The sequence below is a fragment of the Ursus americanus genome, chromosome 16, assembly GCF_024610735.1.
Source record: "Ursus americanus isolate L20-20 chromosome 16, mUrsAme1.1.p, whole genome shotgun sequence".
In the NCBI taxonomy this organism is placed as follows: Eukaryota; Metazoa; Chordata; class Mammalia; order Carnivora; family Ursidae; genus Ursus; species Ursus americanus.
This window is the reverse complement of record NC_142142.1, coordinates 46,776,048-46,803,393: the sequence shown is the minus strand read 5'-3', so window position 1 is coordinate 46,803,393 and position 27,346 is coordinate 46,776,048. Positions and strand designations below refer to the sequence as shown.

At 39.9% G+C, this 27,346-nt stretch overlaps 1 protein-coding gene across 19 annotated transcripts in view; it reads right to left on the bottom strand.

Annotated features, from left to right (window-relative positions):
• Nucleotides 1-27,346, bottom strand: part of LOC123792676 (uncharacterized) — a 205,638-nt gene that overhangs the window by 32,732 nt on the left and 145,560 nt on the right. For 6 of the 19 annotated variants that reach the window (XM_087868337.1, XM_087868341.1, XM_087868342.1 and 3 more), the window contains exon 8: nt 26,894-26,993. The exons of 12 other annotated variants lie outside the window; for them this stretch is intronic. The gene's annotated coding sequence lies outside the window, so the exon portion shown is untranslated. Of the gene's footprint in view, nt 1-17,924; nt 26,537-26,893; nt 26,994-27,346 lie in introns of those variants that run through there. One more of the 19 variants, XM_087868343.1, reaches the window with a different exon arrangement.

Here is a 27,346-nt window from a genome sequence, read left to right as displayed (position 1 = left end):
ACCCTGTGTTGTATTAAATCTGTGGTCCTCTCAGGGTCCAGAAAAAAGGAGGGCAATGATGTTTCTGAGTTGCATAAAGTTATTCAGTACATATCCACAGGTAGCTATTTAGAGGGTGTTAGATCTATTACCAGAAGACTAAGTACAAATCCCAATCATGTATCTTTCTGAGACCCCTGGAAGTCATTTTACCTAAACTGCAAAATAAAAATAACAATATTCCCATAATACAGTTGTTGGAAAGGTTCAGAGAATACCTAGGATAGTACCCAATAATATTTCAGTACATGTTACATATCCATGACAAATAGTGGGGCTTCCAAACATATTTGCTGATGGACACGCCAACTGCTGATTGATTGTTCATATACTCAAATCTCTTATTATCTGCATAAGTATTATCCATGTCCAACAATTTTTTTTCCTAATCAGAGACACACTTCTATGTTACTTTGGTCAATGAAATACTCCCGAAATTAGAGTTGATTTTATATCAGGTTGGGCAGGATACAATTAACAAAGTAAATGCATTCCTCAAAAAAAAAAAAAATCACAGAAAGCATTCCAAAATAGTAGTGACTTGGGGATTCTGCATTGTTTCTAGATTTTCTGTGCCACTGCTTTCAGGGAGTGCAGTCAATGGAGAGCAAACTATTGTCTAAACAAAAACCAAACACACAAAAGATAAACAAGTGGTAGGTAAATGTGGCCCCGGTCTAAAGGTTTTAAGGAGAAGCTAGAATACAACATACAGCAAGGGCACTCGACTACAGAAAATCAAGCAGAAGGAGGCTCCTTAATCCAGTCGCTCAGAAAGGAAAAATTGCTAGAAGTTGGTCTTTAAGAAGTAACCAGACACATTCAGTAAAAGAACACAGACATCCCTCTCCCCAGAAATAAAATGGATAATCTAATCACACTTTCAAGGACTGATGGATTCATACAAATGTTTGCCCAACATGACAAGTGGCAGAGGAGAGCAGTTACATTCGTTGAGAAGTTCTGGGATCACAGACCTCAGAGGAGCTTTGTTATTTCTCCATGTTCTATGGCGCACTGGTGAAGTACTCTTCATGACATAGAGGAAGATGCGGGTTTGTTTTTTAATACATTTTTGTTGGTAAACAAATTTCTTTCTTTTAGTTTAGGGGTCAGCAAGCTACAGCCCTTGAGCCACACCTATCCTGCTGCCCGTTGTCCTGGAATCTGCTTGCTCCCACTTGTTGCTTTTGTCGATGGCTGCGTTCTCAACGCAACGGCAGAGTGAATGGTTGCAACAGAGACCATGTGGCACACAGAGCCTAGCAGAGTTATGCTCTGGCCCTTTACAGATGAAGTTTGATGGCATCTTGTCCCGGATAACTCCAACTTAGATCCAGATACTGGAATATCTGCATCGATGCTGTATCAGAGCTATTCTGATACAGCTCTGATCGATGCTGTATCAGAGCTATTCTAAAAAGCTCTCTCGAAAGTTGTTTCTTCTCATGGTGTTACTGGGATCCTATTTAAAACTGAATTCTCCCAATCTTTCCTGAAACCATTATGCTAAGATTAAGAGAAAGGCTTTTCAAATATTGCCACCCATTTCATAAGTGTATAGAAGAAATTGTGCAACGAACTCAGAAAGAGAAGTTCAGTTTCAGGGTGCCTCTTAAATGGAACCAAATATGAGGCAATCTGTGTTTCTCTGTTCTCGTCTCTTCGAGGGGCAGGATTCATCTTTGGACTTCTGTCTAGCCCTAGACTCTGAGGCCCGAGAGCCACCTGTGCCAGCAAGCCCCATAAGACTGAGCAGACAGGAAACCTTCCATTTCTAAGACTGATTTTCAGTTCTGCTTATTAACATATCCCTATTTGTCACCCGACCTTTAAAATCTGGGACTCTATTTGCTTTGACTTGTTCCTCTTTTGTAAATTACCGCTCTGTACTTGAACCTTTGTCTGCTGTCACCAAACCCTTCCTGCTTATTTGAACTTCTGGTCCTGTTGCTTGCAGATAGCCCCAGTCTCATGCTACCCATGTCCCAGCGTGCCCCTGGGTCTTTAGTCCTCCCTGGGTTCCAGGTTAGCCATAAATAAAATGGGAATGCTGTGTTTTCAGGTACTCTGCATAGATCGAAGAGAAATAAAGAGGCCACCACTGGAGATACAAACACTATTCTAATTTGCAAGCATAACAGCTTCTCTTAATATTGGTATTACTAAAGGGAATTTAAATGATGGTTGTAATCGAACTATTTCTGTATCAGTTGAAAAATACTCAATCTAGAAATCATCATAAGCTTTTTTTTTTTTAAAGATTTTATTTATTTATTCGACAGAGATAGAGACAGCCAGCGAGAGAGGGAACACAAGCAGGGGGAGTGGGAGAGGAAGAAGCAGGCTCATAGCAGAAGAGCCTGATGTGGGGCTCGATCCCATCACACCGGGATCATGCCCTGAGCCGAAGGCAGACGCTTAACCGCTGTGCCACCCAGGCGCCCCAGAAATCATCATAAGCTTTAACACTGAAAATATTTTTCCTCTAAAACAGTATGAGAAGGAAGAGTATGGCCTCATGTTCAGTCTTAGAAAAACCTAAAAATAGCGAAGAAAGAAAAGCATGCTGCATAGTCACCTGACACATGAAAAGCCCACCGGGATACTTCTAGGGACTCACAAATAACCCTCCAAAGCTTAGCACAAAACCCGAAGCTCTGAGCTAATCATGATACCTCTTAATCTCTCGATAATAAAATACAGTTGTGATCTTCAAAGTGACTGTTTCTTTTTTCTGTCTCTACCTAAGGGTTGTGCGTCTAGCTTACTCTTCAGTGCTTGGTTCTCAGGCCATTGTTCCATGGTCGGTAGGGACAATGCTCTTCAGAAGCACGGGGAACAACAGCATTCCCATCAGGGAATGAACACCACTTTACTCTGGCTTAATAAAAATGGCCACCAGTGAAATTAACAAAATGGTGTATGTATAGGTGTGTATTTGGGAGAAGGTACCTAAGATGGGAGTATAACACTTATCTTTATTTTTATAACTCCATAGTAAGCTCAATTTTTATTGCACGTGATTATAGGAAAGTTTATAATTTCTCCACTCTCCAGACATGAGACTTCGCTTTCCATCCCTAAAACACGTACTAACCTGTGACCTAATAATCTATACTGTAAATAGAGCAACACAGCCAGCTCCCTGATCCTGAGGTCAGTATTTCTTTAACCTCAACCTCCAGTCTACAGCAGTGAGCAGATCACATACTTTTGGACACTCAGTGTAGCAAGCTGAATGTCTCCACAATACTCCATGCCTTTATTTTAGAGGCCCACTCAGAACTGTCTACTGACTCATTGCACTTACCATTTCCCTCAATCTTGGTTAACTGCTTCCCCAGGCCTGACTATGTTTCAGAGAAACAGGCTGTAAGTCACATGGGGGAGCAGTGGAAGGGCAAGCACAGCAAGACCAGGGGAGGCAACTGCCAACCATGAATACGAAGATGACCAAGAAGCAAAAAGCAAAGAAAGACTTCATGAGAGCGTAGAATTCAACAAGGGTCATTTCCTAAGGTGACCCTTAGCCACCAAGTGGGTTAGGGGCAGAAAACTGTTTTGAAAGGCTAAGAAGGTGGAAGTGTGGTGATGCCTGCATACATAGCTTCTATTCTTACAAACATTTACTGACATGGAGGACTTTGTTCCTTGATAAAATAGGATAGGCGAGGAATTGATAATGTAATTGAAGAGGGGCTCATTTACCACTTCTGTGTGGCCGTTGTATATTTTTTTCTCTCCTGCTCTTGCATGCAGGGTCTACATGGCCAGAGAGGGCCAGCCTATGTGACTTTTGCCCCATGCATAAGCCCAGTCAGGTGCTTAACAAACGTCTGGTGATGATGACGAACGAGAGCTTAATAACGGGGTCTCCTCTAAAGGCTGATTAATGGGGCTTCAAGTTAGTATTTTTTCATTCTCTCTTTGCACTCATTTTTTAGTGGGTGTAGAGAGACTACAAATTGAACATTCCTTGAAAGAAGAAATGCAGAATGTTCCATTTGGAAGTAGGTAGATAGCTTTGTTAGAATATTTGCTGATGGTGAAGGAACAGGATTTCCAAGATTTTATTCCTATGACTCATTCCGTGATGTGGACATAATCTGTCTTAGCCAACCTCCATTTCCAAGATTTTCATAACCACATTTGCCATTTGCAACACATTAAGAGGATCTGCAAAGTTAAGAGATCCTTGATTCAATCAGAAACAACACTTACTACTTTTGCAATAATCCATCTATGAGCCAGAAAACCAAGGGGGTGTTGACAACTACTGTGATCCTATGATTCTGCTGTACCACAAAGGAAGCTGTTTAAGTTTCTGCTTGAACATGGCATTCCGCAAAAACCCTTCTCCCTACTCTATAGTCTTAGGCTCCCCCTGGGATACTCTTGTCTCTCATCGCCACTGAGTCACACAAAAACAGGAAAACCAACCTCAGCTAAACAGGATTCCCCATACTGATTCCTTTCTTCCCCCCATCTACTGAGCCACGTTCTTCCAGATTTAGAATGTGTAAGTTATCTTTGATTTGCCCCTCCCCCACCCTCCCCAAGTCCATTTTTACAAAAGTTATAAAGTCTATTGCTCTTCTGTGGACATGTGTCTTTTATCTCTTCCTTCCCCTCCACTTTTCACTGCTGTCTATTTTGACTAAGTTCTTTGCCTCCTCACCTCCTGGATAACTTGAGCATTTTCCCTACTAATCTCCCCCTCTCCAGTTTCTTCCCCCTCCAGTCCATCTGGAGTTCTATTAACAGAATACATGCTCTGCTTTATTTATTTATTTTTTTAAAGATTTTATTTATTTACTTGAGAGAGAGAGTGAGAGAGAAAGAGAGCATGAGTGGCGGAAGGGGCAGAAGGAGAAGCAGACTCCCTGTTGAGCAGGGAGCCCGATGCGGGGCTCGATCCCAGGACTCTGGGATCATGACCTGAGCGAAAGGCAGATTCTTAACCAACGGAGCCACCCAGGCACCCCCATACTCTGCTTTAAATTTTGCTCTTATTTTATCATTCCCTAACCCAAAGTCTTTACTGACAACTTATGCCATTTCATATCTCTAAGACCGTGCATGTGAGAAAACCCCACAGGCAGTATAATACTAGAGAGTTATTGTTATTAGCCATAATGACTCTTCCTGGCTTTTAGGATATGACCTACTGTAACCCATCTTCTTGGAAGTATAACCTGATTTGAAACTGGTGGCCAACATGCTACCTTGGGTTCTAGTTGCATCAAGCTCAACACTGTCAACGAGCATGCCCTGCTCTTCCCTTACCATGCGTTCCCTCCAGAGGGAGACATGGAAGCTGCATGAGAGTACAGATGGGAGCTTTCTATATTGTCAAACGATCAGACATACATGGTTTTTGCCCAAGAGGTCTGTTCTTGACCCTGTCTTGTTTATTTTATTAAATTCTTGGATGAAAATAGATTATATTCTTATCAAATCTTCAGACATTAAAAGGGAGGGGAAATAAAAGCTATGCCAGACAAAAAGATCAAAGTTCAAAGAGAACTCCCACAAGAGGTCAAAATGAAGAGCACCAAATATGACAGAAATAAATACGTTTTGAATGCTAGGTTCAAAACTCTAACTGAACTGGGTGGGGGAGCCCTCATAGAACAATTATTTTAAAATATTTCCAGGGGAGGAGATCAGGATGAGGGTGAGGGTTAGGGTGCAGGGGAATGGACTATTTATAAGGGAAACACAAACCAAGCCAACATGCTGGATTGTGAAGGATCTAGAAATTAGATATAGTATGTAGATTTATTCATGTTTCTCTTGAAAAGAAGACATTAAGAAAAGATGTAATAGCTCTTCTTTTAGGACTATCCTAAAAAACAAAAACAAAACCAGGGAGTAGAATTATTCCCTGCAGCAACAGAGGGAGAAACTAGACCCACTGATAGAATAAGATATATTGAGAAGTTAACTTCTTGTGAGTCAAAGTGGTCAAATATAGACTGAGTGACATCAACACAGGAACATATTTTTTTTTGGCATTCTTAGAGTGTGGAGAGTCTAGACAACCTGAAGACTGTCGACTTCGAACCTCTACGGTGTGGTATTGCTGCCCCTGCACCTGTAATGCCCACTGTTCACCTGTGTCTGTACAACACTGATCATATATGGTCTCCGGTCAGACATCTCTGTCCTTCTCACTAGACTGGGAACTCCTTGAAGGTAGGAATTCCGTTTTTTATCTCCATATTCCCGGCTTCTAGCACAGTTCCCAAGGAACTAAGGTACTCAATATATTGCATTAAATTAAGTGGATTATAAATTACTACCTTGAAAAGTCCTACCACCCTTCCAAGTCCAGTACGTGTTCCCACTTTCCACAAGATTACTTCCCTACTCCTGCAGCCTTTATATTCTGTGCCATACCATTGGCCACAATGTACTTTTCCATATCTTTCCTTGTTTAGTGCTGTTTAATGAGTGCCACACGTGTCTCCTCAACTAGACCGTCAGTTCCCAGTGAACAAAATGATACCATTGAAAAATTAAGCCAACTACTTATCACTGCGCTCAGCACTGACCTGATTAGTGATAATGTGTTTCCTGATTGACTACAAAGTACTCTAGAAAATTTTAACATTAAAAAAAAATCTTATTACAAAGAGAAAAACGATAACTTTATAGTGGAGAAACATGGCAGACACTACCTTAATCAAATGATCAAAAGTAACATCGCCAGTAAGATGACATAATGACATCATTGACCCCGATACGATGTCATCATCTCTTCTGTGGAATCCTTGCCAAAAATAAGTAGCCACAATCTCATCATCAGAAAACATCACGTTAATCCAAACTGAGGGACAGTCTACAAAATATCTGACCAGTAGGAAACACTAAAAGTGTCTGGGTCGTGGAAGACAAAGAAAGACTGAACAACCGTCACAAACTGAAAGAGACAGGAAACATGACACGGAATGCGACGCAGGATTCTGGGTTGGACCTTGCACCAGGAAAAGGGCATTGGAGGTAAAAGTTGAGAAATTCTAATAGAGTCTGTGGATTAGTAGTATTATAACAATGTCAATTTCTCAGTGTCGATCATTAGACGATGGTTATAAAAATGTGAACATTGGGGAAATTTAGATGAACCCTGTATAATTATTTTGTAAGTTGTCTGTAAGTCTAAAATTCCTTCAAAATAAAAATTTAACTAAATCATCTTTTGGTTTTCATCAACCAATTAACAAGAGAATGGTATCTATGCAAAGTTTATGCACTTTGGAGAGTAAATGGTCATTAGTGATAAAGAATTTGAGTGGGGATCTAAACAACTAAAACAGCTACCTTTAACCCAAACAAGCAAGGCACACTTGATTCTCGTTATTTGTGGTAGTTAGGTCTACAGAGTTGCCACAAACACTGAATTAGTGAATACCGAAGAATTTCTCCCCGGGGAAATACTGGGAGAGTTTCCTGCAAGCCTCTGGTCATGTTTTCATCAACTGATCAATACATAACCTTGATTTATGTGTGTTTCTGTTTAAAGACACCTTATTTAATATATATTGTTGATTCATTAACATTGAACTCACAGCCAAGAGCTATAACTCCTGCCTGAATGAAGCTTATCTAACACATGTATTTTCTCCATAAGGCACATGACAGTTTTTTGTACTTAGGAACTAGCCAGCACTTCGGCATTGCACTTGGGGGCCATTTTAAACGGTGAAATCATCAACAAAAAAGTGCAAAACTGCAAAAAACGCGGCACTAAATAGACCTCGGAAAGGACACAGGATGAGAGCCGAGACAAGAAGGCAGAGCATCACCTTGTTTGACCTCAGCTGGAAACGTGTGAATCAGGTGACATAAATATTCGATGCTCTGTGCATGTCTGCAAATGCCACAAAAGCACTGTCAGTATTCATCTGGGTGCATAAATATAAATACGTTTTAGTGAGTTGGCGAATTTGAAAATACGGAATTCATAAATGAGTATCGATTGCACCCTTACATGTATCCAGCGATGGTGAACTTAGGGTACCTTTGCCTTAAGTGAATAAGGGAATAAATACATTACTTGCATTTGAAATGACAAATTGAGCTCTTGAAAAATTCGAAAGTGACTGAGGATTCACTGCTTATCAGAACCCGATGGCAAGAACGGGGCTTCTTCATGAAGACTCGCCTGATTTTCATATCACAGTTTTCTTCGTGATGGAGACAGCTCATGAACATTTGTCTCTGAACTTTCATTCTGTGCAGGGGGGTGCTTCCATTCTGTAATTTAGTTCTGTCTCAGTTACAATCTTTTCCTCCATGCTGTCTGAGGGTCTTTCCAGTACCCTGACCTCATCAAGTCCAATGATATTAATTTCCTTTCATTTCCAGTGTAGCCAACAATACACACGGCCACAGCCTGAGCTTCCTCATCATCAGGAATGGCGTCCACCCTCAGGAAATCTCTTCATTTATTGCCACCCAGTCCTCACTTGTATTGGACATATTCAATTTCTTTTTTTTTTTAAGATTTTATTTATTTATTCGACAGAGATAGAGACAGCCAGTGAGAGAGGGAACACAAGCAGGGGGAGTGGGAGAGGAAGAAGCAGGCTCATAGCGGAAGAGCCTGATGTGGGGCTCGATCCCATAATGCCGGGATCACGCCCTGAGCCAAAGTAGACGCTTCAAGACTGCGCCACCCAGGCTCCCCGTACATATTCAATTTCTATTTGTAACATAGAAGCTCCAAAATTCCTCTGGATCCCCCCAGCTCATCACTGTCTTCTAGCTGTACTTCATCTCCATTTGGTCAGTAACTTTTGTGAAGTCATTTCAATGATGGTTTTCCCTAGGACCCCAGGATCTATTATCTTCTGACCTTCTACAGCTTTCCATTTTCCAAACTATGATCCTGAGTGATTGCCATTTGTTTCTCCTGCTTCTCTCCCTGGCCTGGCAGATATTGCTATAAATATGCACAAGACCATATTGCTTAAGTCCAAAATAAATTAATTTACTTAATCAACCTTCAGCAAGTATTTGTCGTCCTTATTCCGATTCATCATCTTCTGTTGAATCCCAATCGCACAGACAGGATATGCCAAACATTCCCGCCTTTCTACACACGTTGCCAATACTCTAGTTCAGACTGCTATGGGGATCATCTGAGTCTATGGTAATAAGTTCCTAACTAGTCTCCCCACATCCCATCCTGTCCACTTTATACGCTAATTAATCATCTTAAAGTAGACAGTTAATCAACCTACCTGTTCCCCACAGCTACCTGGCAAAACTCCAAACACCTTTATGTGGCATTCAAATCCCTCTATGAACTGATTTCAGATTACTTGTAAAGTCTCTTCTTCTTTCTAATTTGTCTAAACCCAAACGGACTATTTCCCTACTTCTTGCTAATCAAGCCCCTTCTTCATGCTTCTGCCTTTATCAGGAATATCTTGTCCCCAATCTCTGTCCCTCAAATTCCGACCCATTCTTCAAGCCTCAGCTCAAAACGCATCTCTTTCACGAAGCCTGTTGGAAATATCCTCGTCTTCTGACTCACCACAGCACTTTGGAATTGTATTTAATGCGCTGGTATTTGTGAAGTAATCATCTTGTAATGATTTTATTCCCTTCACTACATTTCAAGATCTTTGAGGGCAGAAATATCATATCTATCTTGCCTTTACCACAGCACCTAACATAAACGCTCAGTAAAGTACTATTTAACGACTGAATGAATGGAGATATATATATATACACATATATACACACACATGCATAAAATCTATGTACAACACAGAAAATTGAACAGGTACAACACATTGTTAATAGCCCATATTATTGATGTTAATTATTGATTATTAATTATTGATAAATTAGAACTTGAGAGGGACATAGCGGAATAGAGAACAAAAGAGCAGTAAATTAACAATTGTTTGATAGAGTGAAATGAAATTGATTGGAAAACACCAATGAGTTGACTATTGTCACGTTAACTCTCTGGGCAGAGTTGTACTAAAATCCTTTCAGAGAACTGTATTTATTTCCTTCCTGGGATTCAAAAAAAAAAGATAACATACGAACAAAATGTATTCGATGAATTCTTAAAGTGAGCAAACATCGCTAGATGCAGTTGATAGAGTAACAGTACCTCACTTAATTGGAAGGACTTTTTAATTTTGATAATGAAAAAAGGAGCTCAGTACTTACTGGCTATTCCGTTTGCACAACGGGTACTAATGTAACGAATCAGCATCATGACTATCACTACCACCACCATCATAAAATATATTCCTCAATTTAAAGAAACTTCAAAAACTATAGTAGAAATGTGGCTCAGTAGGAGGCTACGACAACTGGGGAAGCTTAGTCACATCAAAGCAAAGCCATTCATCATCTTCATGACCATGATGGTTTTATCTACACTCAATAAGCAATGCAGAGAAGGGTAGATTTCATCAAGGGAGATTTCCTCTCCAGTAAGTTTCATCCCATTGCAGGGAAATCGCATGGGAGTGATACAATTTCTGATCAATTCTGTTCTGATAAGCATTAAAATATTTCTCTTTGGGCCTTAGCCTATGTATCCACAGTTTACCGAACCCTTGAATTTCTGGGAACTCCCAATATCCTAAGAAAACTTTTCAAAAGCCAAGCCTTGACGGCATCCTATTTTCACTTGGCTGTTAAGTCTATTTCAGATCCAATCTTGTGCCCTGAAACAATAGCGGAATGAAAGGGGAAAAGCCCGTAGATGCCACAGAATACAATACGGAACTTAAACGTGGGGTGCAAATGTTAGCTGAGTTTCACATTTCCTAAATCACAGGCCTGTCAAAATTGTTTACTGAAAGAAAATCTGGTTCGCGTGAGCCAACACTTATTAAGCAACTATTATGTGTCAGCTTGGGAATAAAAGGATGATTGAAATGGTGTCCGTCCCATCAAAGAATTCGCTAAAGCTCTCAGTGAAACAGACATGTATAACACTCGTCTAATGATATGCTCGCTGTTTGAACAAAGTGTTATGTGAGCACAAAAAGAAGAGCTGCCGGAGGGAGGTGAGAGGCAAACAGAAAGGGAGAAGGTGACCTTTGAGCTCGACTTCGGAGGACACAAACAGTGAAAACAAATGTATCCTCAACCATGAACCCGGCCCTCAGCAGGGATCTGAGTTTTCAGATAATTTCAAAGCATGAGCTATGAAAGTAATTGAGATGAAAGATAAATCATGGTAGAGTGTGATGAGACACCAAACTGAGATAAGTTAGTAAAAGGAGCTGCGTTCAGGAGAGTGATACCCTCACTTAGACCTTAAGACTGCGGGATGAGGAATATATGTGACGTTTCATATTGAATTTATTGTGGGAAGCGACCTGAGAGATATCTTCACTTGACACAGTGGGGGCTGGGAGTGACTTACTGGAACTTGTAGCATATACTCCAAGAGAGCCCGTAGAAAAATTATCATCTTTTAAGAAATGCTTTCGTTTAAGGATAAGCAACATCATCAATCGTGCACTAAGTTACAGGATGTCAGAAAGTAATGCATTGTATTTATATGGCCTTTCTCCTCAGTGCTGAACTAGAACGGACTTTCAAATGATAAATCAGGACCGGGGAAGCAGAAAGCACCATAGAAGGGACCGATCATCAAGCCCCCAGACAGAATTCCTCACTTTGACCATTTTTATCAGAAAGGATCAGCATCCAGACAACGCCTCTGAAAATAAATGGCCTGACGCTTACCCAATTGGCTTAGGAACACAATTCATGGGTGATACTAGGGTTTTTTCATCTGCTTTCTTATTTGGTATCTCTTAACCACATTCTTTTAACCTGTGTATGCCAGAGTAATTTGGGCAAGTAATCAGCTGGGAAGCTCTAAGTCCTCTGGAAGTAAGAGCTTTTGACTGCCCCTATATTTATTCTGAAGGAGACCCAATGTGTATGGAGGAGATTTGATTTAAAAAAAAAAAATCAACAACAATAAAAGCATTTGATTTTCAGTCCCAGATAGACAATTCAAAGTATCACCTGATGTAGAAAGCATAAAATATTTGTACAACACAGAAGGGAAAAAAGAAAAGTCTCCTTAAAAACATTGTCTTTGCCAGCATGACCCCGAGGAAACAATTTTTTTATTAAAAAATTGAGATTCCTCCAATGCTTCATTTGTCTCTATAAATGTAACCCAAGGCACAAAACCACATTCTTAATAAAGTTGAAATGCACAGTGATTCTGCTTTATTTATCATGCTTGTATTTTTCTAACAATTTTTATTTTCCTATCATTCCCAACATTTTTAATTTCCCATGTGCCTAGGATAGAATGTAAAATTAAAACAACAATTAACCCTCATCTCCATTGAAGAGCTTTCTTGATAAGTATGGCAAAGGTTTACTGATTTAACAGGACAACATGTTTATAATTTGCTGGTGGCAGAAAAATAATTCGCTACTGGGGAATTCTGACACCTAAAATCTACATATTGAGATGCTGGAAGGGAACTAGAGGGAATGTCTATGATTTAATTTACTTATCCTATTTAGAAAAAAAAAAGTCACTTGAATCATTCTGGCTCACTTTCCTTAGCATTAGTCATAGTGCATTTCCTTAAGCCTGTGAATGTGTTTCTATGTAAATAAACTATGTAGTTCACTTGGGGATAAAAGTCACAGTATTTAGAGATTATAAAGACCTATTAGATCATCCGGTCTGGCCCACAAGAGATAGTCCCTAGATAGGGAACGTAACTGTTGATCTTTGCCAAGAGGCCAAGAAGAAACAGTTGGCAAAAGTATTTTCCACGCTTTTTAAAAATTTTAACTTATCTAATAGTGCTTTGGTCACTTCCCAAGTGGACGAGTAAAATTATCATTAAACAGTTTCACTTATCAGGGAGACACAAAGCTTAACTTATCTGAGTTGACCATGTTCCAACTGCCTCCATTTGTTGAAGAAATGATCTTGTTTGCAAAATATGAACAGTCAGGCATCTGCTCTTTGAACTAGCCAAGCAGTTTCCTTTCAGTAAAGAAAGTCAAAAGGCAAGTTCTTCGTAACTTTCTCCTAATCTTTTTTCACCGGTTTCAGAGCAAGTAGATATTAAAACACTGATTTGCTCAAAGTGGGAAATAAATACAACATGCTAGGATATGGTAACAACTCACTACTTTACAAATCAAAGTGTTTTCCGTTCCCAGTTGCTACATTTCCTGAAGTTGGGAGTAATTTCGAAATTTTAAGTATGGAGAGGTTTGGCATAATGACAAAAGTCAAAGGGCAAATCAGGAATAGGAACCCCAAAGAAACAGTGACCATCCTGGTAACCATTCCCTTTATCCTGCAGTTCTTAAATCCTTATTTCAGACGCACCCTCTGTGTCCCCTCCACCCAGATTATATTCAGAAAATTGTCAATGCTACTCTTTAGTTTCAACACCATTTCTATGGAGAAAGCCACATAAATAAATACATAGAAAATAGCACAAATAGGAAAACTTAATGTACAGTAGAGGGTGAGTAAGAATGTAAAAGGAAAACGAGATCTAAACCTTTTAAGTAGAATTATTTCTCATCTACTAAACACAAACCAACCTGACCCATGACGTAAGTCTTCTATTTTTATGGAGTTAGAATTTCCAGAGTGGGTTTGATAGTTGTGTCATGAGAGATTATATATTATAAATGCTGTTTTAAAAAATAGTGTGGTCCTGGACTTCTTGAAGTCTACATCCTAAGTCAAGCGCTTGCATTCCATTTAAGCCTATAACAAATTTGAGGATTTCAGAGGAACTCAGTAAGACTCTCCATGCGCAGAGCATGCACTGTGAGCTAAGCCCTTTGCAGGTGTTGTAAAGAATTATAAAGGAGGTATTAGACATGGTCCCTGCCCTTCCAGAGCTTACAGTATTATGGAAAAGATAAATATCTACTCCCCCATCCCTCATCTCCCACACAGGATGGAAAGTGAGTGACTAAGTTCTGTTATCTAGTTTATGTTAACTTTAGCTAGAAAATCAGAGTCCAGACAGGAAATTAGCACACTTGGATGGGGAAACTGAGGGAAATTCAGTGTAAGGGTTATTTGCAAAGGTTGGGAAGAGTTGAGACAGTCATTAAGATATGTAAATGTCCAAGTTCTAACAGCAGGGGAAAGTCAGTACCAAGCCTAGGCGTGAGGGAACAAGGGTGGGGAGGTGGTTATCAGAAGCTAGAGAAAGACCTAGAGCTGTCAGAGTGGCCACCATCTTCAGTAGGGAATGAAAGCAGGTCAACCCCATGGCCTGCAGGAAGACAGTCAAGGGGATTATGTACCAGACCTCTATCTCCACTTTCCCTGGCGTCTCCTGCTGGTGCCTCCCCTTGGCCAAACACATTTAGAAGCCAGAGGGCCAAAGGGACTGTTGAGGCAGCCCTTGACTAACAATCTCTGAGAGCACAGAACAGGGTGAACAAAGGTAGAGGGAAGATCTGGCAAGGCAGAGAACAGCCAACAGAGCTGGCTAAATTCAGAACCACACAAGTTCACAGGATAATGTATGTGCTGTATTCAGAGCGAAATATTTTGGTTGATTGGTGAAGGGTAGGGTTTAATTGGCAACGGAATATTTGGGCATGTTCCTATTAGATGAGATCACAGTCAATAGTAACTTCAGTTTCCAACTTAAGCCAAAGGACGTAAGTGGTAAACTCTAGGTTAACCAGTATTCTGCCAAGCTAAGCCTACAACGGGCATTTCCACGTGTCACCCAACTCTATAACATCAATTTGGTCCTGATGTTGAAGCACAAGGTAATTTCAGAGCAGGAGCTAGGAGAATAATTGAGATTAAAGATAAATCATAGGCAGAATGTGTGCTGAGACACGAAGTAACTTATAAATCTGAAAGAAATATTACATTGTATTCAGAACAATCTTGCTTTAAGCAAAATATAATCTTTTTTAAACTCGTCATTCATGCCTATTATATATGACAATTTTGATAAAACCCCTATTGATTAACCAGAAACCCCTGCTTCTTGGTCATGAAAGGTAATAAAAAGCTGACTCTCCTTCCCACCCTCAACAGAAGTTTACTTCCCACCAATTCATTTTGTACCTTTCTGTTCAGTCTTCGGGGATCTGTTCTCCTTGAATTATGCTTGATTTCATATGTGTTTTGCATATTGGTTCCAGTATTTTAGCAGCACTTCATTACTCAAGAATAAAAAGCTACAAATAGATTAAAAGACTTTTAAACCTTTAGAGGACTCAGAGCACACATCATGAGTGCCCCATTTATGTTCTGACGTTGCTTATTAGCCGTTGACTAGAAGCGGCTTATTGCTATAACACGGCAGCCTCACCCTTGAGCATGATCTGCCCCAATTTGGAATTCAAGCTATGATTTGAATTCTATACATTTTATTCAAGTTTAAAAATGGCAACCGCAGAACACTTGGGGCCTTATTCATTAAACAATGAGTCATTCTGGAATTCCTTTCCCTCCTTCCTGGACTTGGTGAACTTTTATACATGAAATTTGGCTGCCCTTGATGCAACTGAGTCAACAATCAGAGAGTACGAGTATTGCAATGGATCAGCCTGGCTGGGAAACAGGTCTAGAAATTTCCAGTTCAGTGCAGAAGCTGGATGCTCATGCCGCTCTTTCCCCCCCACCCCACCCCCCACCGATGTCCATGTAGTCATCTGACAGTCAATAACATACACCCTCCAAATGCTTCAAAGATTATACATATCACGGAATTTTGATAATTATCTGATGCCCCTAAATTGTGCAGAAAAGCCCTCAAATGGATTCCTAAACCAGAATTTTTTTTTACCACAGAGTGAAAAGTTTTTAATCCTCAAGAAATGGAGCCTCCTAATTTTAGCTTCCGATGACAATTCACAAACTATAGAACAAATTTCTTTTTAAAGCTCTATAGGGTTCTCATCACAAGGACATTGTTTTTCTTTTTCTTTTTTTTTTTTTCTTTTTCTCTTTATTATATCTATAGGAGACAATACATGCTAACTGAACTAATTACTGAAATCATTTCATAATATGTGTAAGCCAAACCATTATGCTGTATGCCTTCCACTTCTACAGCGGTGTATGTCAATTATATCTCGATAAAACTGGAGAAAGAATGTTCTATAGGAACAAGAAGTGACCTTGACTAAGATTTCCCTGAGGGACACTCTCAAGTGAATGGAAAATAAGAACATCAAAATATGTTTCCATATGATCTGTATATGGCCAGACAAAACGCACAGTCTACTTTTGGGTAATTTTCAAGTGAAATCTCAGCAAAATTATAATGTGTTGATTTTTTTTCCCTTGGTTCCCTCTTATAAACATATCGATCCACAATCTGTCTGAAGCACACAACAGATAAAGGCAAGATGCACAAAGGCAGGATAGGAAAAAAAGAGGCAGCGTGTCTTCATCTAGCTCTTTAGCCATGGTTTAGAAAATACTCCATAAAGTCTCTTACCCTGAATTTGTACCTTGAAAGGTTAAATTTCACTTCCCCTGCCAGAACTGGAACTATTTACTAAAGCAACAGAAAGAAAATGGAGGAGACAGAATTTTCCATCTAGAGAAGTCTCAAACCCTATCAAACATGGTGTTGCATGAACGTCCCCCTCCTCCACCCTTCCTTAATGCACCATATAGAGAGGGCTCTCATGTTGTAAAGGTGTCATATATATTTTCTCTTCACTCAAAGCTTCCTGAATAAAGAGAGATCTATTTGTCTCCATGGTGTTTTCGCCATTAACAGTATCAGAGCTGCAGGAACACAATGGGAGATGTGTTTTCCGTTAACCTCTTGACTCAGAGATGTCCTGATGCTAAACGTTATTGCAGTTTGCATTAGCACAGAACAGTGGGAGTTCTGTGACTGATGTAAAAGGGTTGAGAAGGGCCACAGAGGCTCTCGTGTGCTCCATACTGCAGTTGGCGGTGGAGCGCGAAGCACATAATTTTTGTTTAGAAAGAGCACAAACAGGAACCGGGGATGGAGGTAGTGAATTTCACATATCCCACATACCCCCTTCTGTTCACCACTGAGATAACCTCTACTGGAAAATGATATTCAGTGCTTTAACATACCTTGTTCTTAGACATTAACTAGGCAGAAATTAATTTAGTTTTCTTTATTACCCCAGTGATCTACAAACCATGGAAGGACCAAGAGGATTAATAGTCACTGTTTTCTTAGGCTACTTTTTCCATTGCTTTAACGTGGCCTTTCATGTTGACAGCTTGTAGTGGTCACCGTTACTGCAAATGTTGCCATTGTGCTCGCGTCCCTTTGACAGCATGGAGACAGAACTGAAAATATCCCCTGCCATGTCATAAAACGGAAGGATATGGAGGCCAAGAAGATTGTAGTCACTGCCATCTAAGATTCCTGAGCGACAGCCCCAGAATTGCAGGATATTCTACAGTACAGGGACCCCAGAAAAGATCTGGGTCTGGTCCATGGATTTATATATTTAGACACCGACAGTCAGAAAGCTTAAGTGATCTGAGTACGGTAGAGCTGGGTTTGATACCTGCACTCATGTCTCCGGCTGAATTCTCTTGACATGTGCTATTCAAGGATGCTTCTGTGGAACGGATGATCACGGTAACCGGAAAAGTTTTTAGGACTACACTCAATGTCACAGTGTCCCTCTTTCTAAGATGCAACTTCCATAGGCCTGCATCTTGAGTTCTGTTGGTGAAAGGAACTAAGATATTTTTAAAAGATAAGCTTTGTGACTACAATTAGAGGGGAAATTGCTGTACTTATCTAAAGATGGAAAGCTGTCTCCAAATTTCTTGCCCTCAGCTTAAAAGCCTGGACATCCTGGGGTTCAGAAGCAGTCGATCATGTAGAACTTTGCTACCCAAGAGTATGTTCTTTTTTTTTTTTTTTTTTAAAGATTTTATTTATTTATTTGACAGAGAGACAGCCAGCGGGAGAAGGAACACAAGCAGGGGGAGTGGGAGAGGGAGAAGCAGGCTCCTAGCGGAGGAGCCTGATGTGGGGCTCGATCCCATAATGCCGGGATCATGCCCTGAGCCGAAGGCAGACGCTTAAAGACTGCGCCACCCAGGCGCCCCCCAAGAGTATGTTCTATACCAACAGTTTCAGCCTCACTTAAGAGTCAGTTAGAAATGCAGAATTTCAGGCCCCGTCCTGACCTACTGAATTAGAATCTGTGTTTTAACAAGATCTCAGGGGATTCATATTAATTAAAGTTTGAGAAACAGTACTGAAGGGAAGCTTCCAGTGGAACTTGGAAGTATAGCTGTTAGAGAACTAGAAGGTAAAGACCACCAGAGGTCGGTCTTACTCAGAAGAGACAAACAAATATTTCAGTGGGGTTAGAATTTGGAGGGCAAGAGATGAGGGGTTAGAATCTTGGAGGGCAAGAAAATAGTACAGTGGGACAAGAATGGTAATGAGGTAGGGTGTTACAGATCAAACTCGTAGTAAGTATTTAGAGAGTATTATTTGGTTGAATAAGAAAACCTTGGTTTATTCATTTCTTCCTGGGTCTTCAGAACACTCAGAGAAGACACTGAACCAAAGTTAACTTTGAGAAGGCTAGCGTTTGTCCTTCCGAGAATATCTTTGGAAGTGCGTACTTCCAAACAAGAAGGGGATTGATGGTGTTACCACGTATTAGTTAAATGTCTCTACTAATACACCAAGTCAAAGTAAAAAAGAATCTGATGCATACAAATGAAGAAGTACAAATGACCTGTCTTCAGAAAAGTTTATGAACTCACTATACTAACTGGCCAGAGTCTCCTTAAATCGTGTCAGTGAAATGTTCCTTGATGGATGAAGAAGGTCAAGAGGCCAGCAACACATTATGTTCTGAAGTCTATCAGTGTGTTAGAAAATAGCTGGATTAAATGACCAGATTCCAAAACATTAAAATAACATTTGTACCACCCGTATAGATATTATAATTTCTTGATGCTATCTTAAAATGTAGCATCATGCACCTCTTTGTTTTTTCCTTTTAGCTGAAATTAAGTCTCGTAAGATACTATGGTTATTTACGTTATACTATGGTGTATTTAGGGTTTCTGGACTAAGAATGATTATCAGACATAAAATTCAGTGAAGAGTTCCCTTGAGGAAAGAACACATACTCACCAAAGATGAAGATAAGAAATGACTCATTTTAAAGAATACTCTACCCATCCCGTGCTGCTATAACTTACACTGAGATGTGTCTAATGTGGCCTCCTACATAATTTATTTTTCTTGCAGTTCCCAAACTCTGACCTGGCTCAAAAAAGGGAAGACCATGACCTCCTAGACACCACAGCCATTCTAAAAGCAAAGAGGGCATTATGTAAAATCTGGTGGGTACATCCTTATTACCTAGTCAGTTGAAATCCAATCATTTGATCAAACATATGAAAGTTGGCTTGTTTTCAAAGCATGACCCCAAATACTCCTTGGCTCTTGGGAGCCATGGCTGTGTGAAACCACTCAGGTTTATGCAAGGAGAGGATCTTATTGTCTTGTACAGGAAGATAGCTTGATTAAAAAAAAAAAGCTTTATAAATGTATAAACAGTACTAAGTAGGTCCTTATATGTCAAGTGGCTACAGATGTTTGATACACAAACTCTAAGCCAACACAGATATAGGTAAGAACTGTGTTTCATGTCAAACTCATAATAAATGTGACAAAGTAATGGCAGTGTCTTCTAGAGCAAAGCCAAAGGCCTTTCTAAAGGATGAATGAGTGAACTAAGAAATGACGACTGTACAGGAGTCTTAGAATCACTCCCAGTTCTACTGTAGACTTTTGGGGTGGCCTTGAACCTGAAACTCTAGCTGCGCTTTATCATCAAACTGGGGCTACTTATCCTTGAACCTCTTAGTAATGTAACAATCACCATAATTCACTATGAAAGTGTTTGAGCACGCAATCAAAATGGTGACATGGGGATCTTGTCTCTTCGTTAATGTAGTTGAGAGAGAGAGAGCATGCGCGAGCGAGCTGCAGCTAATATGGGCAAAACCATTCTCTTTTACATATGTTGTATATTAAAATGCCAGAAAGTCATCAAATGGATTAAATAACCTCATTAAGTACCTCGGACTACCTTTTTGCATTTTCTATTGAAAGCGTCTAGGCTTGGAGCAACCCCATCCTAGCCAACAGACTTGGATTCTAGTGCTGCTCTGCCACTCATATACTCTGGGTAGGTTGTGCAAGTTCACGCTAAGTCAGGCAAAATGTCCATCATTGTTGACGCCAGTTATCACCATGAAATGACTGAGCCTTGTTTCTGATTTAGTCAATCCCCACATTATTACCGGTCCAGGCTCTTGGCATTGTCCCACAGAAGTTGGTTGGAACGTACCTCATTAACAGGGATATACATAACATTCAGACAAAGACCAGCTTCGCCCAAAATCCAAAATGTGAATTCACAAACATGGCTCCCGATCTGGGGAGCTTGCTTGAATGGAGGGTGCGTAATTACTTTCAATGTGATGAACTCTAAGAAAGTGAAACATGATTGCAAAAATGGCCCCGTCTGTCATGTGTTCCTGAGTTCCTGCCCTTTGCCAAGAAACCTCCTAGTGTCTCCTACTCTGGCTCCAGGCTGGGTCATGTGACTTCCTTTGACCAATGAGGTATTAGCAAACATAAAGCAATCAGAAGCTTGCAAAACGCTTAAGCCTTTTGGCTCTTCCTTGTTCTTGCTTCTCTGCCTTCACCATGAGAACACGCTACAAAGATTTTGCTGGAAGACGGGCCACATGGAGGGCACAGAACTGAATTACCTCAGCATCCTAGTGACCCTGTCCTACAGCTGACAGCCAGAATGAATGAGACCAGCCAAGATCAGAGAAACTGCCCGGTCTAAATCACTGACCCACAGACTCACGAGCTAAACATGATTATTGTTGTTTATTATGCAGCATTATGGTGACAATGGGTAACTGATAAGCTGAATCCCTCAAAGTCTCATGTTTTTGGCAAAACAAAATCCAACCCAAAGAAACAGAACATGAAAATACAGCATGGGTACAAGAATTAAACAAAACCTGAATTCTAAAATGCCAGTAAAAGAACTGTACCCAATCTTACCTTTCACAGGCTTTCCTAGAAAAAAAGGCCCGGAGGAATCATGATCGTTCTCGGCATGTTGCTTTGTGCAAGACCCAAGGAAAGCTAGGAGGCTGTACAGTTATCTCCCTTGATGTAATTCTAAACTATACAACCTACTACCTCAACCTGGGAACATGCAGTCACAATGGCTGGAAAGCTACCATTTCTTAAGCAATGAAATTACATGTTAGTCTTATTGTTCTTCGTGCTGCCACCTATTTGGGCCATTCATAAGAGACAACACATCAAAGGGTCTGACAGTAGAGAAAATAACACAAGAATCTTGACTTGAGATTACTGTGCATACAAGAAGGGAGGAAATACTAAGGGCTGTTCTTCTTGATATTATCGGTGCATCAAAATTATGGTAATGATATAAAATGGCGTTTATTCTGATCAAACTAACGCCCTCCGGTATCTATGTTAACCATATAAAAGTAGACCAATATTTAAACTTGAACAATTGAGAAAGAATTAGGAAAACAAATGTTTCTACCGCGCAACGGAACAGCTATAATCTCTAAAGGGTCAATTCACAAAGGGAAAGAGCTTCAGCCAAAACATGGTGAAAAATGCTAGGAAACAGGATTATGAGCAAAGCAGAGATAGACAAATAATATAGAAGCTATGCTGAACATTCACTCAACAGTATTTACCATAAAATTACATAATTCACATACTTATCAAGTGCCCCTCTTTTGAGAGCTGTTTCAGCACTTTTTTTTTGGTGTAAATTCTGTCCCCAATAGTTTATTTAGCAATGTGTAAAATGTGATTCTGTATTTTTTTTCCTTCTAAGGAAATACAGTAAATTTCCCTGTTTGCTTTTAATTTTTAAATGGGGTCTTTAGTTTATCCTCAGTCCTAGTTTGATGCTGGAGCAGCAGACAGGCTTTTGCAGCTTGATGACTTCCCATCTCCATGTGAATTCGTGTGGGATCAGGTTTGCACTTTCCCATGAGGTCTGCTCTCTGGTCTATAGACGGCCTCCTCTCCTCATCGCTTAGCTCTGGTTTTGCCTGGTAAAGGCTGTTCCATAAAGGAGCTGGGCCCAGGCATTCAGAGATGGAGGAGTGTCTAAGCCACATGGTGGATAAAAGGGTGGCAGTCCCATGGTGCTAATTACGTTCCAAAAAATAGATCCAAATGTTGTAGAGTTGGTGTTTCATCACGCTGCTGCACTAACCTGGAGAGGGACCATTTTCCCCATTTTTCCAGCCCTATTCCCTGATGCAGATATCATGGAGTGGGGCTGCTTTTTTTGATGAGGCTGCCTCTCTGGATGAGTGCTACCCGGCTTAGGGGAAGACTGGGAAGTTAGTTTCACCAAGCAAACTCCCATTCATCCTTCAAGCCTCGATTCAAAGAGTTCTTCCTCTGATCACTCATCATTTCATATATACATTTCTAATGTAACCCTAACACTATTGCATCATAATTTATCCATCTATCTCTTTTTATTACACCGTGAGTTATTTGAAGATGGGGCTGTGCTACTCACCATTGCAAATCTAATCCAACCTGCGTGCCTACTACCTGGCACAAAGGAGAGACTAAAAAATATGTTCGTTGTATGAAAGCAAAAGCATATGAATGAATGGGCAAAGTGGGAGTGTAAAAGAATCTGAAGATAAAAGCCAGGTGATTTTTATTTTTATGTCATGTCTCTTGTCCTTCTACTTTTATTATAACTTTGTAGTATGGTAAATTAAAAAAAACAAACAAACCCGCAGAATGGCTGAATTCAATTTGGTAAGTTTGCCTTAAGTCCTGGATCTCATAGGGAAGTTCAAGGAGTAAGTGTGAGTCCTCTGCCTCTTGATATTAAATTATGTATAAGATTTAATATTCACTAGGACACTAGAAGAAAACATAAGTCGTTGTCTTTCCTTTGCATTCGAATTTCTTTCATTTTCCTTGCACTGACCATTTGCTTGATTTCTGTAAACACTGTGAAGGTTTAACTCTTAGGAATAGAAAACAAGGCAATGAAAGGGCTGGTAAGAGTTAGCCAAAGAAGATAGAACAAAGACAGTATAAGTTCTGATGTGCTAGCATGCTAGTATATGAGCCTAAATGGACAGCTTATAGAGAATATCCAGAAGCGGAAAAATTCATCTTCTTCTAGGGGTCAAAGACAGAAGGATGTTGTTGCTAGAATACTAATGGTTTTCAATACCCTGCTCTTTTGGTTGTGTGAATTTCCTTGTTTATGTACACTGATTTTAGCCCATTATCATGTATTAGTGCAATTATGGCTCATTACATAATTAGTATAAATATTTGTAGGCATGCAATAACAACATGCAATTATGATATGGAATGATGTCATAAAAAGTCTTATTGAAAGAAGGAAGTAAAAAATAAAATAAGTAACATTTATAGAAGAACAATAGTTATGTATCTTTAGGTATAGACAATCTATTGTACTCTTTCACTTTCAAAAATAGATTCCAAAGGCATTCTGAATCCATATTTACAGACTCTTGGTCTGTTGAACATTGAGATCTGAGGTGCTAGCTGCAATCCCCCCAAATGAAATAAGGGTGAACCTCAAACTATGCTACAAATGTCTGAGATTGTGGAAAAGGAGGGACTCCCCATGAGTAAACACATTGTCTGTCCATTAGGTATTTGGAAGCTGGGCAACTGTTGGACTAAAGCATGATTCATTAAAACAGGCGTGAGTGTTCGGTGTAACTGACATGCAATCCTACAAAGGGGCTTCTGACTAAAGAGCTCTATTTTTGAAGTCAGAGTCATATCTTCACCGTTTCACAAAGTACTGAATACATAAGCATTTATAAAAGTTTGTTGGGTGAATGAGTGAAGGAATCTCATAATTTTTCTAGCCATAAGGCTATCCCAAAAGAAATAAGGAGCCTTATTCTAATTTTACTTTATTGAGCACTTGATAAATCTTAGGTGTTGATAAATCTTTGACATTTTTAAAGAGTCATTCATATGGACTTCTCTATAAAATTTCAGCACTCTTCCAGGCATAAGAAGCTTAAAAAATCTGAATTAGAGAGGGTAGGGGACATCAGATAAGGTTAAATACCATAGTGAGTGGACGAAGATTCATAAGACCTAACAGATACCAGGAATTATTGGTAAGCACATTGAAAAATAAGGAATCATATCAAATTAAAATTCAGAGTTAACTATTTCCCATACATACCATTTTCTTCCCACGTAGAAAAATCCATTTATTAATTTTGGAATAAAAAAAAAGAAACTCTTTTAAAACTAAGTATCGGCTCCTCCCACTGCCCCCCACCTCATCTCTGGTGATGAAGGGTGAATTGCTTTATCAAATGCAATTCTTGGAATAAGAATTATAATTTTCTGGGGCGCCTGGGTGGCGCAGTTGTTAAGCGTCTGCCTTCGGCTCAGGGCGTGATCCCAGCGTTCTGGGATCGAGTCCCACATCAGGCTCCTCCGCTAGGAGGCTGCTTCTTCCTCTCCCACTCCCCCTGCTTGTGTTCCCTCTCTCGCTGGCTGTCTCTCTCTGTCAAATAAATAAATAAAATCTTTAAAAAAAAAAAGAATTATAATTTTCTGTTTTTTAAAAAAAATCTAAACTACATCCTGGTGTTAGAGCTTCATAAATTTATTTTGATAGTGACGAGTTGAGGATTTTAATAAAACTGCTTTGTTTTATACTCTTTCTCTCTACACCTCCATGCAATAATGACTGCTGAAATATATTTTTAGAGTCTTCCCAGGAAGACCTGAAATTATTTTACTTTCTGCAGCTTCCTGTAGAATATTTGGTCCACTCTGAGGGAGACCCAGAGGAATAATTACTATCTACAGGAGCACTCATTCATGCACATGGAGGGAGGGAAAAACACTGAATTGCATCATCAAGTAAAATATTTAATATCCTGTTTCTTGTGGCTAGGGTCCAGGGGCTTTGGGTTTTCCACTAGAATATTTTCCAGTCAGATGAATCAAATAATAATATCTCAGGTTTTTGAGAAACCTTGAAAAGATTGACTGCTCTCCATAATCTTTTTTCTTGGGGTAATGGGTTTTAAAAACCTCCTTCAAAGAAACACTCTGGCAGTCACCTCATGGCCATCCTGTAGTCCTTCTGCTGTCTCTGTATGGGGACTACAGGCAGCATAACATTCCCTTGGATTCAATGAACTCCATCGGTCCCACTGGTAACACACTTTAATGGCAGGTTAAAGGGATGATGAGTAGAGACATGATTTTGCCTTTATCAAAGATAAGTATTTATCCAGGGAAGGTACAAGTTTAATTTGCTAGCAGCTTATCCATTCTAAGTCAACCACTTCAAAGAAGCAGGTAAAACCAATCAAGTAGATTGTTTGCTTAATGGGTGGATCAAGGCCTTGGGCAAACAATTATACATGATACATGTCAATGAGGACAATCTTTCTCTTCTGGATGTCATGTTCTATCATCGCATAATGAAGTAATGACTTCTTGGCAAGCTGGCAGCTGAGATCTACAACCCTTCTCGATGCTATGCCAAGCAAACACAAAGAAAATGCATGTACACCATATCCTTCTGGTGGAGTATTTGCAGAACTTTTCATTCTCCCCCTTAAACATATGGGGTCTATACCTAGACCTTCCCAATTCCAACATACAACATTTCATTTTTATGGACATAATAGAAGAAAGAGTTCTACCCCCTGGAATAGTGTGGCTCTGAAGAGGAAAGAGCATTTAATGAAATAAAATGTTACCATTCGAATTTCAAACTTTTTGCCAATGGTAACTCAGTAACTGCTTTATATTGACTCTTCTGGTTAGAAGAGTCTGCACACAAAAAAAATAAAACAAAACAAAACAAAAAAATCTTAAGGGAATTCCTGGCACCGTGTTTGACCAGAAGGGAATGCAAGAGTTTAAGAGTCATCCAAATCTGATCAACTTTTCACCCTGGGTTCTGTTTACAGACTCCTCAGCTCACATTGTTGGAATGAGACAAATATAGCCACTTTTGCTTTGATCTGCTGTCAGTTTGGCTTTCCAATCCTGGCACAATGGTGACATTTAAGAGGCAAGGGGATAAAATTATTTTCATTCCAGCCTCTTAAACATGTGAAGACTTATATTACAACTCTGGCCAACTATGAAGTTAGACCTCAATGGGCGATTTCTTTTTTATAAAAAGTTCTTTTTCTTACAGTGTTGGCTATGCACAGAAGTATAAAGACTTCAGCACATCCATTGCCCCAGTTAATTTTATTTTAAAAGGTAAGGATGGATTTGAGAACAATGGGGGAGAAAGAACTGCCACAAGGTACAAATCAAGCCAGGGTGAGATGGGTCTCCTACACGAGCTTCTGTTCGTTTTCAAAAAAGATCACGGTAACTTTCAAAACAATTAGTCAGGCCTACAGAAAACAAAACAGACCCTTGTTTAGGTATCTATTTACTCATCCCTCAACAGTAAGCTGTCTGAGTCACCCAAAGTCTTGCTGCCTCACCTGCGAGCCCCGTCTCCTAATTTGATAGCTGAGAATAGTTACAAGAGCTAAAGGAATTGAGGGCATGCTTATAAATTAATGAATGAGGAGTCCCATCCATCTCGGAACAGAAGGTCTCCTTCCTCCCGTACCAGCCCTTCTTTCCATTTCTACCACTCTTAAAGGAAATTAAGGGGAAGAGGGGGCGTGAAAGGGGTGGGAAGGGGGATTGGGTGGCATACAGGCAAAGCCCGCAGTCTGTGCGATTGCCTAACAGACACATACCTATAGACACAAGCTTGTGTGGACTATCATCACAAGTTCGGATCTACGGGTTTGTGGCAACAGGCCTCAGCATCTTCTCTCGTTTGGGGGTTTGAGATGTCTGAAAATAAAACGTTAAAGCCATTAGTCCAGCCAAAGATTCTGCCATTCTGATATTTTATGCTCCAAATTGAAAGACTTCATTCTGCTCTTAGAAGGGGCGAAGGTTCACCAACAGCATCTGCATTCTCCCCACATAAGTCCCTCTGTTTTCACTTATCCCCCAGTTACGCTAGGCTTTAGGTAAATCTCATCAGGTTATTCGTTTAATATTACGGAAGCCTTATTTATTCAGACCTACACACACGATCGGGCCAAAGCGGTATCAGATTGTAAGAGAGAGATTGAGAAACACATGAAATCCCAAGTGCAAGTTCTTTCCTTTAAATGCCTGTAATTATGTGAAAAAGGATG